The 20,080-nt window shown below is 40.7% G+C and overlaps 1 long non-coding RNA gene across 1 annotated transcript; it reads left to right on the top strand.

Moving 5' to 3' along the window:
* The first annotated feature begins 13,871 nt into the window (after nucleotides 1-13,871).
* On the top strand, nucleotides 13,872-19,863 carry LOC149127403 (uncharacterized). Its single transcript, XR_016231190.1, has 3 exons — nucleotides 13,872-13,946; nucleotides 14,009-14,140; nucleotides 19,719-19,863. It is a non-coding gene; the product is annotated as an uncharacterized LOC149127403 (long non-coding RNA).
* The last annotated feature ends 217 nt before the right edge of the window (nucleotides 19,864-20,080 follow it).

The following is a 20,080-nucleotide window of genomic DNA, read 5'->3' as shown; positions in this document are numbered from 1 at the left end:
ATCATACATCTGACAAAGGACCAATACCTAAGATATGTATATAAGGAACTCAAAAAAGTCAATACCAACAACAGCAAAAAACCCCAAACAATCCATTTAAAAATGGGCAGAGGATCTGAACAGACATTTCACAAAAGAAATAAAAGTAGCCAACATTACATGAAGAAATGTTCAATTATAATAGTGGGGAAATGAAGATCAAAACCACAATGATGCATCATCTCACTCTAGTCAGAAATGCTATTATCAAAAGGGCAAAAAAATAAAAAGTGCTGGCATGGGTGTGGAATAAATGAAATTTTTATTTGATAGGATGCAAATCAGCATAGCCAGTATGGAGAACAGTATGGAAGTTCCTCAGAAGACTTAAAATAGATTTACCATATGACCCAACAATCCCATTTCTGGGTATATGTCTGAAGGAAATGAAATCAGTCCATTAAAGAGATACCTGTATTCCTATGCTCATTGGAGCATTATTCACAATAGCTGAATACAGGATCAACCTAGGTATGCACTGATGGATGAAGAAAGAATATGTGGAACATGTATACAATGGACTACTATTCAGTCATAAAAAGGAATGAAACCCTCACATTTGCAGCAAAACGGGGGAATCTGAGGTCATGTTAAGTGAAATAAGTCAGACACAGAAAGAAAAATACCACATGTCCTTTCTTACATGTGGATTTTTTAAGAAGTTAATTTGAACTTAAAAGTATGATTACTGAGTTCAATCCAGTTATCCAAGATAATTGAATAGAAAAAAATATGTGCTGATTTTACCACAGGAAGACACCAGAACAGGAGATGAACTGCATACCCAGGAGACAGTAGGAAAAAGTTTGCAGTTTACAGAAAGAAAAGAGACTGTTGAGCAGCGGGGATGGTACAACCATTCAGCAGCAGGTGGCTGATCAGGACACTATAATCTCAAAGTGAAGTGATAGGAACCTGCAGCTGCCCATGACACTGGTGATACTGCCTGAGGGAAAACGTTTGCCATCCCCATAGACTTTTGAGTCTGGCCTGAAGCACTAGCAGGGGCAGCATGCTACTTAACCCTGTGAAAGGAGAGCACATTACTTCCTCTCCTCCCCCCAACCAAGGCACCCAGCAACCAGCATGGAGGAAATACCACCTTCTTTTAAAAGATTTATTTTTATTTATTTGAAAGGCAGAGAAAGAAAGAGAATGAATCTTCTATCCACTGTTCACTCCCCAAATGATTGCGAAGGCCAGAGCTTTGCTAGGCCAAAACCAGGATCCCAAAGCTTCCTCCAGGTCTCCCACATGTATGCAGGAGCCCAAGCAGTTGGGCCATTTTCTGCTTCTTTCCCAAGTGCATTAGCAGGGAGCTGAATCAGAAGTAGAACAGTCAAGCCTTGAACCAGTGCCCAAATAGGATGTCAGTGTCACAGGTGGCAGCTTAATACACTATGCCACGACCTCTGCTCCAGAAGTACCATCTTAATAAGGTGAGTAGAGGCTACTCTGGTAGCCCATGTGAAACTGGAAAATTTTGTTGGAGGGATAATTCCACAGTCTCCACTGACTTTGAGTCTAACCTGGAGGGTTGGTTGGGTTTGGGGTACCCACTTAAGTCCATGAAGTTAGGGCATGTAGCTGCTCCCCTCTGCTGACTCCATCAAGGAACCAGACTACATCTACCAAGGCCAAGAACCAGCCAACCACTGTTATGCAGGCAGCTGGCTCCTGGAATGCCATGGTTCTCTCTGTGGTTGGGAAGGCTCATGGAGCTGAGTGCATCTCCTACTCCCCAAGACTGTGGGAGCCCTGTGTCTTTTGCCTATGAGAATTAGGTGACTGTGTGATAGGGCATAAGGTATGGTTGGGTCTTTGGGCAATCACTGGGTCTGGCTCCAGTGGCTCAGAGTTTCCTGAGCCCCGGGGTGGGTCATTGCAGAGGACACCACCCTCACACTGAGGAATGCATAGATCCTTTGTGTGGTGCATGCATCTTTTGAAAGAGTGGGACACACAAGTATTGTGGGCTCACCCTGGGCAGTTGGTTCACCTTGCCAGAGAGGGGTTGAGGCTGTGAACATGACAGCCAACACTATCATACTCTCACCCCTGCTGATGATATATATCTATAATGCCCAACTTGGGTATCACTCTGGACTCTTGTCCTACCCTTGAGCTCTGACTGCCGCTCCCTGGGCATGCCCAGAACACACCTCTAGATCTCTGCTGAAGGAGCAGGGACTCCACTAAGTGATATAAGCATATTTCAAAGAACAAAGCCCTCAGAGGAGAAAACCAACAGGTGTTTCCACAGTGCCTAAAAATAAACATAGAAATACAAGAAACATGAAGAAGGTAGACAATTTGATTCTGAAAAAGAACACAATAACACTTCAATATTAGAATGTGAAAACAAATTGATGACTTGCCTGAAAAAGAATTCAAAAGAATAATCATATGATTACTCAAAAATACAGAGAAGCAAATACATGAGTTAGAGAAATCCATATATGACATGGATGAGAAAATCTGAAGGAAGATAGAGATATTGAGGAAAAATTAAACTGAAGCATTAGAAATGAAGAATTCAATATGTTAAATAATAAATACAGCCAAAAACCTTAATAATAGACTTGGTGAAGCAGAACAAACAATATCCAAGTTAGAAGATGGATCTTTGGAAATATTTAATCAACCAAAATGAATAAATAGAAAAATTTAAAATAGTGTTGAGATTTATAGAATACCATCAAATGACCAAATATACATATCTTAGGAGATCTGGAAGGTATGGAAGACAGAGTGAGGGAATCCTCTCAAACCCCTTCAATGAGGCCAGCATCACCTTAATTCCAAAACAAGAAAAAGATACAACAAAGAAAGAGAACTATAGACCAATATCCCTGATTAACATAGATACAAAAATCCTCAATAAAATCCTAGTTAATCAAATCCAATAACACATCATCCATCCAGATGAAGCGGGAGTTATTCCTGGTACATCACATTAACAAATTGAGGAATAAAAACCACATGATTACATCAATACATGCAGGAAGCATTTGTTAAAATACAATATACTTTCAAAATAAAAACCTTAAGCAAATTCAGTATAGAAGGAACATATTGTATTACAATAAGGGCAATATATGACAAACCCACAGCCAGCATCATATTGAATAGGGGAAAGTGGGAAGCATCTCCACCAAGATCCAGAACTAGACAAAGATGCCCACTATCACCATTTTTATTCAATGCAGCTCTGGAAGTTTTAGCCAGAGCCATTAGGCAAGAAAAAGAAATTTTAAAAATGCAATTTGGAAAGGAGGAAGTCAAAGTTTCCCTGTTTGCGGGGGCTGGCACTGTGGTGCAGCAGGTTAAAGCCCTGGCCTGAAGTGCCAGCATCCCCTATAGGTGCTGGTTCTAGTCCCAGCTGCTCCTTGTCCAACCCAGCTCTCTGCTATGGCGTGGGAAAGTAATAGAAGATGGCCCTAGTCCTTGGGCGCCTGTACCTACATGGGAGACCCAGAAAAAGCTCCTGGCTTCAGAACAGCGCAGCTTTGGCCGTTGCTGCAACCTGGAGAGTGAACCATTGGATAGAAGACCTCTCTTTCTGTCTCCACCTCTCTAACTCTTTCAAATAATAAAATAAATCTTAAAAAAAAAGTATCCCTGTTTGTAGTTGACATGATCCTATGCACAGGGGAATCAAAAGACTCCACTAAGAGATTACTGGAACTCAAAAGAGAGTTGCAAGACATAAAATCAACACACAATAATCAGTAGCATAGGCATACACAAACAATGCCATGACTGAGAAACAACATGTAAAATCAGTGCCACTGATAATATCTACAAAAAATTTTGAATACCTTGGAAAAAAATTAATCAAGGATATGAGAGTCAGTACATTGAAAATTACAAAATATTAACAAAAGTTATAGAACATATACACAAAAGGAAAAATCTTCCATGTTCATGGATTGAAATAATTAATATAAAAATATCCATACTATCCAAATGTCTTTATAGACTCAATGTAATCCCAATCAAAATACCAAAATCTTTCTTTTCAGATCTAGAGAAAAATGGCCCTCTAGCATGTATCTTCTCAGACCACAATGGAATGAAGCTGGAAATTAGCAACTCAGCAATCACTAGAGCATATGCAAACACACAGAGACTGAAAAAAGTGCTCCTGAATGAACAGTGGGTCATAGAAGAAATCAAAAGAGATATCAAAAATTTATGGAAGTAAATGAAGATAACAATACAACATATCAAAACTTATGGGATATAGCAAAAGAGAGTTAAGAGGAAAGTTTATAGCCATAGGTGCCTACATCAAGAAATTGGAAAGGCACCAAACAAATAAGCTATCAATACACCTCAAGGATCTAGAAAAACTGCAGGAAATCAGACCCAAAACTGGTAGAAGAGAAATAATTAAAATTAGAGAAGAAATCAACAGAATTGAATCAAAAAAATTACAAAAGATCAGCAAAACGAAGAGATGGTTTTTGAAAAAATAAACAAAATTGGCACACCATTGACCCAGCAAACTAAAAAAAAGGAGAGAAAAGACCCAAATCAATAAAATCAGAGATGAAAAATGGAATGTAACAACAGACACAACAGAAATAAAAAGAGTCATCAGAAATTACTACAAAGAGTTGTATGCTGGCTGGCACCACAGCTCACTAGGCTAATCCTCTGCCTGCAGCACCAGTACTCCAGGTTCGAGTCCCGGTTGGGGCGCTGGTTCTGTCCCAGTTGTTCCTCTTCCCATACAGCTCTCTGCTGTGGCCCAGGAAGGCAGAGGAGGATGGCCCAAGTGCTTGGGCCCTGCATCTGCATGGGAGACTAGGAGGAAGCACCTGTCTCCTGGCTTCAGATCGGCACAGCGTGCCAGCCATATAGCTATTTGGGGGGTGAACCAATGGAAGGAAGACCTTCTTCTCTGTCTCTCTCTCTCACTGTCTAACTCTGCCTGTCAAAAAAAAAAAAAAAGGTTAAATGCCAGCAAACAGGGAAATATATCAGAAATAGATTCCTGGACACATACAACCTACAGAAACTGAGCCATGAAGACATAGAAAACTTAAGCAGACCCATAACCGAGTCAAAAGTTGAATCAGTAATAAAGGCCCTCCCAACAAAGAAAAGCCCAGGACCAGATGGATTCACTGCTGAATTCTACCAGACATTTAAAGAAGAACTAACTCCAATTCTTCTCAAACTATTCAGAACAATTGAAAAATAGGGAATCCTACCAAATTCTTTCTATGAAGCCAGCATCACCTTAATTCCTAAAACTGAAAAAGATGTAGCAGAGAAAGAGAATTACAGACCAATTTATCTGATGAACATGGATGCAAAAATCCTCAATAAAATTCTGGCCAATAGAATGCAAAAACATATCAGAAAGATTATCCACCCAGACGAAGTGGGATTTATCCCTGGTATGCAGGGATGGTTCAATTTGCACAAATCAATCAATGTGACACATCACATTGACAGACTGCAGAAGAAAAACCATATGCTCAACAGACGCAGAGAAAGCATTTGATAAAATACAACACCCGTTCATGATGAAAACTCTAAGCAAATTGGGTATAGAAAGAACATTCCTCAATATAATCAAAGCAATTTATGAAAAACCCATGGCCAGCATCCTATGGAATGGGGAAAAGTTGGAAGCATTTCCACTGAGATCTGGTACCTACCAGACAGGGATCCCACTCTCACCACTGCTATTCAATATAGTTCTGGAAGTGTTAGCCAGAGCCATTAGGCAAGAAAAAGAAATTAAAGGGATACAAATTGGGAAGAAAGAAGTCAAACTATCCCTCCTTACAGATGATATGATTCTTTATTTAGGGGATCCAAAAACTCTACTAAGAAACTATTGGAACTCATAGAAGAGTTTGGCAAAGTAGCAGGATATAAAATCAATGCACAAAAATCAACAGCCTTTGTATACATGACCAATGTCATGGATGAGAAAAAACTTCTAAGATCAATCCCATTCACAAAAACAATCAAATACCTTGGAATAAACTTAAGCAAGGACGTCAAAGATCTCTACAAGGAGAATTACAAAATCTTAAAGAAAGAAATAGATACCAAAAAACGGAAAAATCTTCCATGCTCATGGATTGGAAGAATCAATATCATCAAAACGTCCATTCTCCCAAAAGCAATTTATAGATTCAATGCAATACCAATCAAAATACCGAAGACCTTCTTCTCAGATCTGGAAAAAATGATGCTGAAATTCATATGGAGACACAGGAGACCTCGAATAGCTAAAGCAATCTTGTACAACAAAAACAAAGCCGAAGGCATCACAAAACCAGATTTGAAGACATATTATAGGGCAGTTGTTATCAAAACAGCATGGTACTGGTACAGAAACAGATGGATAGATCAATGGAACAGAATAGAATCACCAGAAATCAATTGAAACATCTATAGCCAACTCATATTTGATCAAGGATCTAAAACCAATTCCTGGAGCAAAGGGCAGTCTATTCAACAAATGGTACCTGGAAAACTGGATTTCCACATGCAGAAACATGAAGGAAGAACCCTACCCCCTTACACAAAAATACACTCAACATGGATTAAAGATCTAAATCTATGACCCAACACCATCATATTATTAGAGAACATCGGAGAAACCCTGCAAGACATAGGTACCGGCAAATACTTCTTGGAAAAGACCCCGGAGGCACAGGCAGTCAAAGCCAAAATTAACAATTGGGATTGCATCAAATTGAGAAGTTTCTGTACTGCAAAAAAACAGTCAGGAGAGTGAAGAGAAAACCAACAAAATGAGAAAATATATTTGCAAATTATGCAACCAATAAAGGATTAATAACCAGAATCTACAAAGAGATCAAGAAAATCCATAACAACAAAACAAACAACCCACTTAAGAGATGGGCCAAGGACCTCAATAGATATTTTTCAAAAGAGGAAATCCAAATGACCAACAGGCACATGAAAAAATGTTCAGGATCACTAGCAATCAGGGAAATGCAAATCAAAACCACAATGAGGTTTCACCTCACCCTGGTTAGAAGTGCTCGCATTCAGAAATCTATCAACAACAGATGCTGGCAAGGATGTGGGGAAAAAGGGACACTAACCCACTGTTGGTGGGAATGCAAACTGGTTAAGCCACTATGGAAGACAGTTTGGAGATCCCTCAGAAACCTGAATAAAGCCCTACCATACAACCCAGCCATCCCTCTCCTTGGAATTTACCCAAAGGAAATTAAATAGGCAAACAAAAGAGCTGTCTGCACATTAATGTTTATTGCAGCTCAATTCACAATAGCAAAGACATGGAACCAACCCAAATGCCCATCAACAGAAGACTGGATAAAGAAATTTTGGGATATGTACTCTATAGAATACTATACAGCAGTAAAAAAAAAATGAAACCCAGTCATTTGAAACAAAATGAGGGAATCTGGAAAACATCAAACAAAAACAAAGCCGAAGGCATCACAAAACCAGATTTGAAGACATACTATAGGGCAGTTGTTATCAAAACAGCATGGTACTGGTACAGAAACAGATGGATAGATCAATGGAACAGAATAGAAACACCAGAAATCAATCGAAACATCTATAGCCAACTCATATTTGATCAAGGATCTAAAACCAATTCCTGGAGCAAAGGGCAGTCTATTCAACATCATGCTGAGTGAAATAAGCCAGTCCCAAAGGGACAAATATCTGTTCTCCTTGATCAGAGACAACTAACTGAGCACCTGAAAGGAAACCTGTTGAAGTGAAATGGACACTATGAGAAACAATGACTTGACCAGCCCTTGTCCTGACTATCAAGGAACAACTTACTATTTTATTTCTTTTAGTATTTTTTTGTTCTACTTAATACCATTGATTGAACTCTTTAATTAACACACAATTATTCCTAGGCATTTAAAATTAACTGAAAAGTGATCTCTGTTAAATATAAGAGTGGGAATAAGAGAGGGAGGAGATGTACAGTTCAACACATGCTCATTTGGACTTATCCCTAATGGTAGAGCTAGAAATAATGCCAGGGGATTCCAATTCAATCCCATCAAGGTGGCATGTACCAATGCCACCTCACTAGTCTAAGAGATCACTTTAAGTTCATAATTGATCATAATGATAGGATTAAGTGTCAAAGGGATCACTAAACAAGACTAGTGTCCACTAATACTAACTGATAGAATTAAAAAGGAGAGAATTATCCAATATGCGAAGCAGGATACACAGCAGACTCATAGAATGGCAGATGCCCTAAACAGCACTCTGGCCTCAGAATCAGCCCTTAAGGCAGTTGGATCTGGCCAAAATCTTCTGAGAGTTTTGCAGGCATAGAAAGCCAAACACTGTGGCAAAAAAAAAAAAAAAAAAAAAAAAAAATGACCTACATGAAAGATCTCTGTGAGCGAGATCCCAGCAGAAAGAACAAGCCATCAAAGAAGGAGGTACCTTTCTCTGAAGGGAGGAGAGAACTTCCACTTTGACTATGGCCTTGTGTAAATAAGATCAGAGTTGGCGAACTCAAGAGGCTTCCATAGCCTTGGCAGCTCATGACAAGAGCCTTGGGTGATTACTGACATCATAAATAGGTGTGTCAATTGTTAAATCAACAACGGGAGTCTCTGTGCACCTGCTCCCCATGTAGGATCTCTGTCCTTAATGTGTTGTACTATGCGAAATAACAGTAAAACTACTACTCAAACTGTACTCTATACTTTGTGTTTCTGTGTGGGTGCAAACTGTTGAAATCTTTACTTAGTACATACTAAGTTGATCTTCTGTATTTAAAGATAATTGAAAATGAATCTTGATGAAGAATGCAATGGGAGAGGAAGTGGGAGATGGGATGGTTGTGGGTGGGAGAGAGGTTATGGGGGGGAAAAGCCGCTATAATTCAAAGTTTGCACTTTGGAAATCTATATTTATTAAATAAAAGTTGAAAAAAAAGAAAAATGGCCCTCAAATTCTTATGGAATCATGAGACCCCAGATAGCTAAAGCAATCCAAAACAATAAAAAACAAAGCTGGAGGCATCACAATCTCAGGGTAGTTATAACCAAAACAGGCTGATATTGGCACAAGAACAGACATGTGGACCAAGGTAACAAATGGGAGGCCTCAGAAGTTAATCCATACATCTACAGTCAACTTTTACAAATGAGCTAAAATCACTCCCTGAAAAAATGACAGTCTCTTCAACAAATGGTATTGGGCACTGGTAATCCAGTCAAGTTGACACAAAATTCACTATAACAGCAGCAAATAAGATATGTGCCTTTGGGGCGGGCGCTGTGGCGCAGCGGGTTAATGCCCTGGCCTGAAGTACTGGCATCTCATATGGGCGCTGGTTCTAGTCCCAGCAGCTCCTCTTCCGATCTATCTCTCTGCTATGGCCTGGGAAAGCAGTAGATGATGGCCCAAGTCCGTGGGCCCCTGCACCCATGTGGGAGACCCAGAGGAAGCTCCTGGCTCCTGGCTTTGGATCGGCGCAGCTCTGGCAGTTGCAGCCAACTGGTGAGTGAACCATCGGATGGAAAACCTCTCTCTCTCTCTGCCTCTCCTATATGTGTAACTCTGACTTTCAAATAAAAATAAATAAATCTTTTTAAAAAAAGTTATGTGCTTATTTTATTTCATGAGGTATTTTATCTTTGAATATTTCTATTCGTTATAATCCAAGAGCTGATGGTAAGGCCCTTTTGAATAATAGGTACATACACATGCATTTTTAATAGGAAACACACAATCTCTGGACCAGAGAACACACTATTTATTATTTACCAATAATCCCAGCCCTAAGCCTCAGCTCGCTGAAGACAGTTCGATAAAGGCTTGATTCACTCTGCACATGCACTGGGTTGCTCCACAGGACAAGAGCCCTCAAATTATGAGACTCACAGCTTTTGTAGGTTGCTGACTCATCTGTTCATTCTCCCATCCAGAGAGAGAAGGAGACCTTTACAAATTATTTATTAGCTTACAATGAAGTTATGCCCCAATAAACCCACCATTGAGTTGATAATATTATAAGTCAGAAATCCATTTAATACACCTTACCTATTGAAGGTCACGACTTGGCCTAGCCATGCTTAAACCTGCTCAGAATACTTCCATTGCATTATAGTAGGACAAAATCATCTTACACAACCCTATTTCATGATAAAGTATTGAATATCTCAATTAATAAATGGAATACCTGTATCCAAAATATTCTAGCAACACCGTACACTGTAGAGTATTGGTTGTTTACCATTATGATTGCACAGCTGACTGGGAGCTGCCAATCACTGACACTGCTCAGTATGGGAAAGTATGGTACCACATTTCACTAGCCCAGGGAAAGATCAAAATCAAAGTGTGAAGTACAGGTTCTACTGAATGCATTCTGCTTTCACACCATTGTAAAGTTAAAATAGTGCAAGTTGACCATCTTAAGTTGAGGAAAATGTGTCCCATGGAATGGAAGTAAATCTTCCCTGGAAGGAAAAGGAAAGATCCCTACTTTTCCTTCACCACCCTAGGTTATAAGGAAGCGGATGACCAGATGAGATAAAGCTATAAATCTCTCCCGAGCAGTACATACTGTCTCTAAGTTCCAAGGCATCTTTGCCTTTCAAACATTAAATACCATGATCTTCTTTCATTATTTCCCCAGAGTGATTGTTAATTACTAAGATTTCCGACCATTAGACCAAGAAAATCAACTTCACGATGCCAGAAGATCCTTATAAAAATCATAAATCTTTTTTTTTTACTTTTCCTAATTTCTAATTCCTTTCCCCACTGATGAGCAATAAATATAGAGCGTCTCAGAGGTTCATCTCCTTTCTTCCAATAGCTTATCCAAAAGCCGGGTTAGCTGGACTGAGCCAGTCTCCAGGGAGATACCAAAGCCTTTGGTTGAAAGCAAGGCTAGTCCCAGGGTCAAGGGCTTTTTCTGTGCCTATAGATCTCTTGGTTTATTTATTGTAATTTAGGAAAATCCCTCCTAAGTTCACTTACAAACAGGTCCTACGGTATGGGAGTAGGGCTCAATTTTATTCTTAGAACGTTCTCTGATTGCTGGCCAACACAAGTCACTCTCTGCTGAGAACTTACCCATTGTGGAAACAGGATATTTACACCAGAAATGTGCTTTGGAATAACTGAGAGGTCACAAGATTATGTGAACTTAGCTAGTTCTTTAAGTTTTCCTCCCATCAACACAACTGTATATCTACATCGGGTATTTCTAATAGCATATACCATGACCACTCTACGTGACATATAAATACTACATGTTTGTTCTTTTGGAAAAACAAAGATAACTCCTTATTCCAATCATTTTTCCCAGTTTCTTTTTTCAAGAGGTATGCAGTTTCTCTGAAATCAGATTGCCCATATTCATCCTCCTCAAGCAGAAACTGCCTCATTCACTTATCCTAAATGGAAGTAATGAAATTACTGTTCTCCTTGATATTCTCATTGAAATAATTTGTCACTTAGCTTTCAACAGTTTCTAGAAATTCTTTGCGATTTCATCCTTTTGATAGTCTAATTTTATGGGACTTTTAAAATATAAAGTTTTTCTTCTTCATGATCAAAATCATTGGCTACCTAAAGGGGCTATAGATAACTGAGACACAAATCCTTGAATCATTTATCAGACTTAATATGCTTCTACAACAGAAAATATACTTAAAATGCTAATGTGCTCATGGACCAGGTGGCATGTGATAGCATTACAAAGAAATATAATCATGTCTGCCAGTAGAAAAGAGGAAGGTCCATTTTTCATCTTATATGCAAAACTTTAGCTACTTTTTTTCTAGTGGGAAAAAGAGTTTACAATATTTCTCCATAGTGAAAGTGAAAAAAGGTGCTCAGGTAATGCTCCACCTGCTTCCTGGGTGCTTTTTCCCATGTGTTACAGCCATCATCCCCATCCCATACTCTCAGCCCAGAATTTCCAGCCTAAAAGTAAAGCAGTTGCCCCAACATGGGGAGCACAGAAATGTACCCATCAGACAGTTGCTTTCTCCTCAGATTCTGGCCCTCTGTAAAGACACAGTAAGAAGCTGGTATCTATCCAGGGCTTCTTGGGTGCCATGGACTAAGTTATGTGCTTTACATTTTTTTTTACAGAGTGGACAGTGACACAGAGAGAGAGAGAAAGTCTTCCTTTTCCGTCGGTTCACCCCCTAATGGCCACTGCAGCCAGCACGCTGCGGCCGGCGCACGGCGCTGATCCGAAGCCAGGAGCTAGGTGCTTCTCCTGGTCTCCCATGCGGGTGCAGGGCCCAAGGACTTGGGCCATCCTCCATTGCACTCCTGGGCAATAGCAGAGAGCTGGACTGGAAGATGAGCAACTGGGACAGAATCCAGGGCCTGACCGGGACTAGAACCCGGTGTGCTGGTGCCGCAACACGGAGGATTAGCCTAGTGAGCCGCGGCGCCGGCCTGTGCTTTACATTTTATACCTCACTGGAGTCTCACAGTGATCCAGTGAAACTGCTTCTCTTAGTGATTCCCTTTACAGATGGGCCAAGTAGAGGACAAAGAGAGAGCAGTGTGTGCATGGTCTCAGAATAGTAAGTGGATAAGGCTGATATTCAAAGGCATGGTGCTGACTCCAGTTTGCTCTATAATTGCCTCATCAGTATACCCTAGAACAGAATCCTCAGATACTCTCACTGCTCCCACAGAACCTGGCTTCTGTCTTCAGTGTACTGCCCACTTATCCTAATTTCAGACCTTCTGCATCATGTCTTAGAAATAGGACTTTGCTGTAATATGTAACTTTATCCACATCTGGGAAGACGGTGTGTCATTTATTAAACTAGCATCTCTCAGATTCAAATTCATTCCTCTGTGATGACAGGACTGGGATTCTGAAAACTACTTTCTGCAGACAACTTTGCCACCTGGTTCTACAAGCAGGGAGTGCAAAGCAGTAGATTGCAACCATTACTCTAAATCAGAACCTCCTGAGACCACTTGTAAACTATGTGTCCATTTCTAGAGATCTGTTATCAAATGGTCTAGAGGAGCCCAGATATCAGCCGTTATCTCTCCTACCGGGAATTCTAACATGCCCCAGGTCTGAGAGCTGCTTGTACCAGAGGAAAATTGGGAAGGATGGAAGCACAGGAGAAGGGATGTCTTTTTTCCTGTTTGCTTGGTGTTTGTAACAGCATGGCTCCAGAAGCATAAGCGATTTCTGTCTCCAGCCAAGATGTCGGCAAGCTGCAGACAAGACATCCTATGTGAGGAGGGAAAGCACCAGCACCAGCACCCAGTTATTCCTGAACTAAGATGGTTCCTACTGGAATCTTGTGTTCAATTTTGTCCACATCTAATACTCTCCTAACAGATCATCTCAAAAGAGGGACAATGACTACAGCTCTTGCATTCTGGAGGTGTAAAATCATGCCTGAACCTTGTCCTTACCTTGGCCTACCTCAAGCCACTACATTCTTCCAGCATTCAAGACAACAGTTTCTCTAGTAATGGAAGTCATCTACCAGAGGGGGATGGTAGTCCAGGCTGTCACTCCATGTGCCTTTTTTGGAGAAACTGATTCCTGTCCCATTCGACTAGGACTAGCAATTACTCAGGACCATTAGGACATCCAGTAAATATGGCTGGTGATACACAGGAGGGAAATAAACTGAGAGCTTGAGTGGGTATGATGGGCTTCATGGAGATGGGGTCCTCAGCTGGGTCTTGCAGGGGGAGAGGGTGCTATTAGGGAGGAGGAGGGAACACCTAACCACGGTAATGCAAGGATGAGGAGTGATACCAGCTGGAGACAATCAGCAGACCAGTCTTAGAATGTGCAGGTGTGGGGCCAAGAAGAGCTGGTAGCTAATGGGGTAGCTAAGGTTAAGGGTGTCACTCACAAGGGGCTCCAAACTTCAAGCTGAAAGGTGAGATCTATTGTTTGAGTTAGAATATGGGATCTCTACATGTAAACCAACCCCTTTCACAGAAACAGCAAGACATGTTAAGAGAATCTGAAGCCCCAGTTTCAGAGTACAAGACAGTGGATGTCAGCCCCATGGCGGACAGCAGAAGGCACACCACCCAGGAGGGCTCCATGGGAACATTAACCTGAGCTGGGGTGAGTCACGGTCTCCACCCCTGTTGTAGCCTTTCACGGGCCTTCAAATCTTCAGTCTCTTAGTCAAGATGAGTGATAAGCAGGACTTGTCTGAGCTGGACATGCCTGACAGGTCAAAATTGCAGAAAACTAATGCTGAAGCAAAACAGACTTTTCCTTTGAAGGAAACTACCCGGCAGAAGAAAGAACATTTAACCATCTTAAAATCCATGCCTCCTCTCCAGAGCAAATTTCAGTATCACCTGAGAGTCCTCGTCTTAGGCACCGGTTTGGTAAACCTTTGTATTTGTAGAGATTTTAGGCATCTTCTGATGTCTTCTCACCTCCACTCCTTGGCTAACGGATCAGAGTTAACCAATATTCCCTTAAATTCATTTTTAACCTTCCTATTGGTGCATAAATCCTGATAGCAGATGCTGCGAATAATCACACCACTGATGACTTTTGTGTGTGTGGTCTTTGCACCCCCTATAGGAGGGGCCAATTTTAACCTCCATTAAGTATCTCCATTGCTTCATAATCTTCATGAAGTTGCATGCTTTTGCAGCTTCTCTTGTTTTTTTCTCATTGCTGATGTAGCAATAAAATAATAAACATAATCACCAAGAGAAATGCAAACATCTTAGCACAACCTGCAAGGCCTTACATAATCTGCCTACATCTATCAGCTGAGAGAAGTCTTCCACAGATTTCTCAGCAAGTGGGAGAACAAGTCTTACATTGCTGAATGGCCAACTGGAAGTGGTGGTTTAACTATCAATGTATCTATTACACATATCAATATCAGGATCATGTTTATCTAGGGCTGTGGGGAAAAGGGAGAGGAGTGTGGAACATTGGGTGGACTTTTAAAAATGGATTAGAATGTGATCCAAAGCAAATATGGAGAATCTTTTAGATTTACAGGTTGATATATTGGTGCCATTATATTATTTTCTGTACTTTTCATTGTGCTTGCCTGTTTGAAAGGCTTTATAATTATAAATATTTTAGTGTACAGCCAAATGCATTTTGATCACATTTCTAAGTGGAAACTATTAGTGAGTAGACAAAGTGAACTGCCATTATAATCAATATCACAGCTTTTTCTAAAGAATAACTATTCTTCCCAATTTTAGTGCCCCCCTCCTTTCTCTAGTTGTGTGTGTGTGTGTGTGTGTGTGTGTCTGTGTGTGAAAAGGATGTATCAGGAAACTAGAATTCTGGGCAAGCATTTGGCATAGCAAGATACTTCTTGGGAGGTCCTCATCCCATATTACAGGGCCTGAGTTTGATTCCCATCTCTGCTCCCAATTATAGTTTCCTGCTTATGTGTACCCTGGGAGGCAGCAGGTGATGGCTCAAGTGATTGGGTCCCTGCCTCTCCCATGAAAGACCTAGATTACGGTCCCTGCTTCTGATTTCAGTCTGGCTCAGTCCCAGCTGTTGCAGGAATTTGGGGAATGAACCAGCAGATGAGAGTTCACTATCTCATTCTCTGCCTTTCAAACAAATATATAAATAAATTTAAAAAGAAGGAAAGCAAGCCAGGGTGCTGGTGTTGTGGCATAGCAGGTAAAGCTGCTGCCTGAGATGCTGTCATCCCATGTGGGTGCCAGTTCATGTCCTGGATGTTACACTTCCCATCCAGCTCCATGTTATGGCCTGGAAAAAGCAGCAGATGGCTCAAGTGCTTGGGCCCCTGCCACATATGTGGGAGACCTGAATGAAGCTCCTGGCTTCAGCCCGGCCCAGCCCATGTTGCAGCCATTTGAGGAGTGAGCCAGCAGATGGAAGATATCTCTCTCTGTGTGTGTCTCTCTCCATCTGTAACTCTGAGTTTCAAGCACATAAATAAATATTTTTAAAAAGGCCAGAATGGTTGTTTCTAAGCTAAAGTTATCTTGGACTGACCATCTTTCCCCCACATATCCCAGGCTTCCCCAAGTAGACTGTACTCTGGTTTGGGGAAAGGTATCAGGGTGCAATAGCAGAGAAGAAAGGCTGTATTCTTTCTCGCTTTGGAGACGTATTATAACTTCTACCCTTTAAGATCAAAGATTTTCCCCCTTTTGCCTTCTACCTTCTTGCTTTTGTTGTTATTCCTTTGTCTTATTCCTTCCTGATACTCTATCTTCTTCTCCTGGCCAAAGCTGTGGTGTAGGTGTGTTTAGTATAGGAAGATGGGAAACACTTCAGTATTTACTTTTCCCTAACCTCAAGTACTACCAGAAACATTGAATTTTAGAGCAGAAATCAGATTTTGCTTTGTCAACTTTTTTGCCAGTTCATAAATTACACAGTAGGTACATTGTGCAGGAGTGGAAGTTGTGGTACCTTTCCTCATCCTTCATAGAGCTGACACTCCTATAAGAAAAGACAGGTTAACAAAAGAAAAGCATAACAAATACATTTAATCAAAGTCCTATATGATGGATTGAACTTCAAAATAAAGATCCCAAGACTCAGGGAACACTGTCCATTTCATGATTAGATTTTAGAAATGTGACTGAACAGAAAACAGGATGACATAATGGTAATACGCTGTGAGGGGAATTACACAAGATCTGTTGGGATTCCTCTTGGCCTCCCTGTGCAGCATCCCCTCCTCCATGGTACAGGGCAGGACCCCTTCTGGAAAGAGGGGTTTATGATCAACTAACAGACAAGGCAGGTCATGGCCAGCTCCTACACAGAGAGGCAGGGGGAAGTAAGAGTAGTATTTCTAGGTTTTGTGGCTGGCTTTGCAGGTTAGGAGTTATAGATTCTTGATCCCCCTTAAGAGAAAGGCATGCTAGTTTCTGTGGCCTGCCTTAACGGAGAAAAACGGAACAAGACAAAGAAGGGCAGGATAGGGCCGGTGAGAGATTTGCTTCTGAGGCCCCCCGCAGTGTCCTTCAGGTCAATGTCCTTACATACTAAAGGAAGGTCCTTTAGGAGTCCTATTTTCTGGACTACGACAACTGACCCTCATTGTATTATGCTTTCTTGTGAGTTCTTTTGGTTATCACAGAAGTATCTTGGGAAGTTTCTATAGTTTCTAAAATGTGCTGCAAAATGATAGTATAAGGCTGTTCCCAAATCTGACATAAAGTTTCAACATAATGAAACAGTTTGATGTTTGGAGATGCCACCAAGTATTTCATGGATTCAATCATATTCATTGTTACCAGCTGTTTGTTGAACACCCTGAGCTAATAATATTGTACAATACAGCTTAGCACAGGGTCTTGAGCAAAAGATCTTAATGAATCTTCAAAGTTTTTAAACAATTACCCACATGCTGCAATCTATCAGGAAAAGACAGAAACCTAAAAAATCTTTCTCTCCAGATAAGTCCATCCACAGTGACTGTCCCAAGAGTTATCATAATTATACCATTAATTTGTGATGATGCCACTTTTAAGTCAAGTAAGAACTTGTAAATTTCACCTCAATTTGTAGGTGGAGTTTGTACATTGGCGGGGGCGGGGGGAGCGGGAGGGCAGAGCAGGCAGCAGGGAAGGTGTAGGTGAGAAAAGTATGAGAAAATCTACTGAGAGAAGAAAAACTCAATCAGCACAGGTGAGAATAGAATTAAAGCCCATGTTTACTTTTTAAAAGGTCATTAAATTCTCATTGGGACTAGTTGGAAACTAGTTAATTCTTCCAGCAGTTAGAGGCTTAAAAGCCTTCAAGCCATTTTATTTAACACATCTATTTAAAGTAGGGATGGGAAAAAGGACCAGGGTTTAAATACCTCCCAAGTAGTTTAAGCTCTGTGTGCCTGGGGGGTTGGGGAGAAAGGGGCTGGAGTGGAGGGGATAGACACCCAAGACGTTTATTTTATAATTAACAAGGCTATAGGAAGTCTTTTGAATCACTAATTGGGGGTCTAGGCATTAAATGTAGGCCTCTGCGGGGTACAGCTTTGCAGGATAGGAGATTTAAGTTCATTATTGGGCCAGTAATCAGGGTGTGAGTGCTGGATGTCTTCAAGTCAGATCAGAGGGTCACATGGCCTTGATGGTGCTGAGCGGTTTAGAGCCCTTGATTATTTTGAAATCCTAAAATTTTGTACTGTATTTTTTTAAGATTTTTTTTGAAAGGCAGAGTTACAAAGAGAGAGGGATCTTCCATCTGCTGATTCACTCCCTAAATGGCGCAAAGGCAGGAGCTGTGCCAGGTAGAAACCAGAAGTCTGGAGCTTCCTCTGTCTCCTACTAGGGTTCAGGGGCCCAAGCCATTTGGTCATCTTCTGCTACTTCCCCAGGGGCACCAGCAGGGAGCTGGATCGAAAGTGGAGCAGCCGAGACCCAAACTGGCGCCCATATGAGATGCCTACATTGTAGGCGGTGGCTTAACACACTATGCCATAATGCCGACCCCCAAATTCTGTATTCTTTACACTAGAAGTACTGCAAAATCAGGCATAGAAACTAATGTTGGTGATGCCTAGGCCAGTGTTCTTTCTAATAACCCACTGAACAGATATGGACACATGAACAATTCACAATTCTGTGTTTGTGGAACACTCACCATATCTAGTTTCAGATTAAGCCTTGCCTTAGCTCCTGCTTTCCTTCCTAGCTGTGAAAGTTATATCCATACAAGAAAACACCTAGAATGCAAACAGAATCAGAATTTCCTTAAATCTAGCTTAAGACATCTGCCAGGGTAGACTTTTAATCTCATTATGAAGCTATAACTTGTGATTGAAATGTATTTTAATGTGGTCTTAACAGAGTTATATTCTGGTGTGATGAGATAATCTTAATTTACAGTAGAACATCTGTCTGTGTGTGGTACATTGTCTGATGCTCTTGAGTGTGAATATTGCTTCTCTAGGTAGAATTCTCAGCATCTCAATTTTCTGTCTGGCTTTTAAATTGTATCTAATTAAGGGATTTCACATTCCTTCATAATATTGCCTTCCCAAACAGAAATAAAATGACAGAACCACATTTTGTGTTTTTCTTATGAAAGACGTTTTGTTAATATTTGGGTGGGTTATTTTGCTGCAATGTGTTAATTATATTAATTATCCCTATTTCAAGAACAGCTCTAGGAGTTGATGGAATGAATCTGAGCTAGATCACTGTCATTGCAAAACCTCCCTTCCCTTTTAACTTTCCCCTTTCCTCCCCAGCTTTCACACTACAAACAGACCAGAATTCAGGTTCCCAGAAAGCCCTACTCATTTGGAATTCCTATCCCGTGTGTTATATGAGATGAAAGCATAGAGGCTACCAAAATAATACTCAATAATTTTACTAATCTCATAAAGAATGATGAGGCTCACCGGATAAGAGCACCTCGGTAATCATGGATGTGATTATTCTAATCTTAATCAAAAAGGCCACGTTGTTCTCTGGTTTTTCCCAGAGATGTATTCTTTCATTTACCTACTTGGAAAAGGGGAAGAAGAAATTGCATTCTGTATGTGAGCAGCACTGAGCAAGTACCAGGCAGTTAGCTTGCAACCACCTTTACTGAAGCAGAACATACTGTGGGTTAACCTCCCTGCCCAGACATCAATCACCACTGTATGGAAGCTAAAGGGAGCAGCAAAACAAAAACAAACAAACAAACAAACAAACAAACCTTTTCCTTTTTTTAGCACCCTGGCTTCTCATGGAAAGTATTGCAAAAGCCTGAAAGAATAAAGAACCTGCTGACATGAAGTCTGTCATCATTTCCACACCAGCCTGCCCTATCAACTCTGGCCCGCCTCCTATTAAAGCAGGCAAAGGAAACGCCTAAGATGCCACGTAACTATCCAAAAGGTCACTGCTCTCATTCCCAACTCTCAATAAAATGCTGATGTTGTATTCAGTGAAGATGTCCACTAAGTGCTTCTCAGACTGAATTGCATGAAGGAACTTCCAAAGGTCTGTGGGAAGATGGAATTAAGTTAATTCTGGTGAAAAAAAAAAAAAAACCTTTTGAAATCCATAGTTTTTAAATAAAACATAGTTCCAT

This window comes from Oryctolagus cuniculus, chromosome 3, assembly GCF_051225735.1.
Source record: "Oryctolagus cuniculus isolate XC-2025 breed Fujian yellow rabbit chromosome 3, ASM5122573v1, whole genome shotgun sequence".
NCBI classification, from domain to species: domain Eukaryota; kingdom Metazoa; phylum Chordata; class Mammalia; order Lagomorpha; family Leporidae; genus Oryctolagus; species Oryctolagus cuniculus.
The sequence above is the reverse complement of the archived record's forward strand: the minus strand, read 5'-3'. Positions and strand labels throughout refer to the sequence as shown.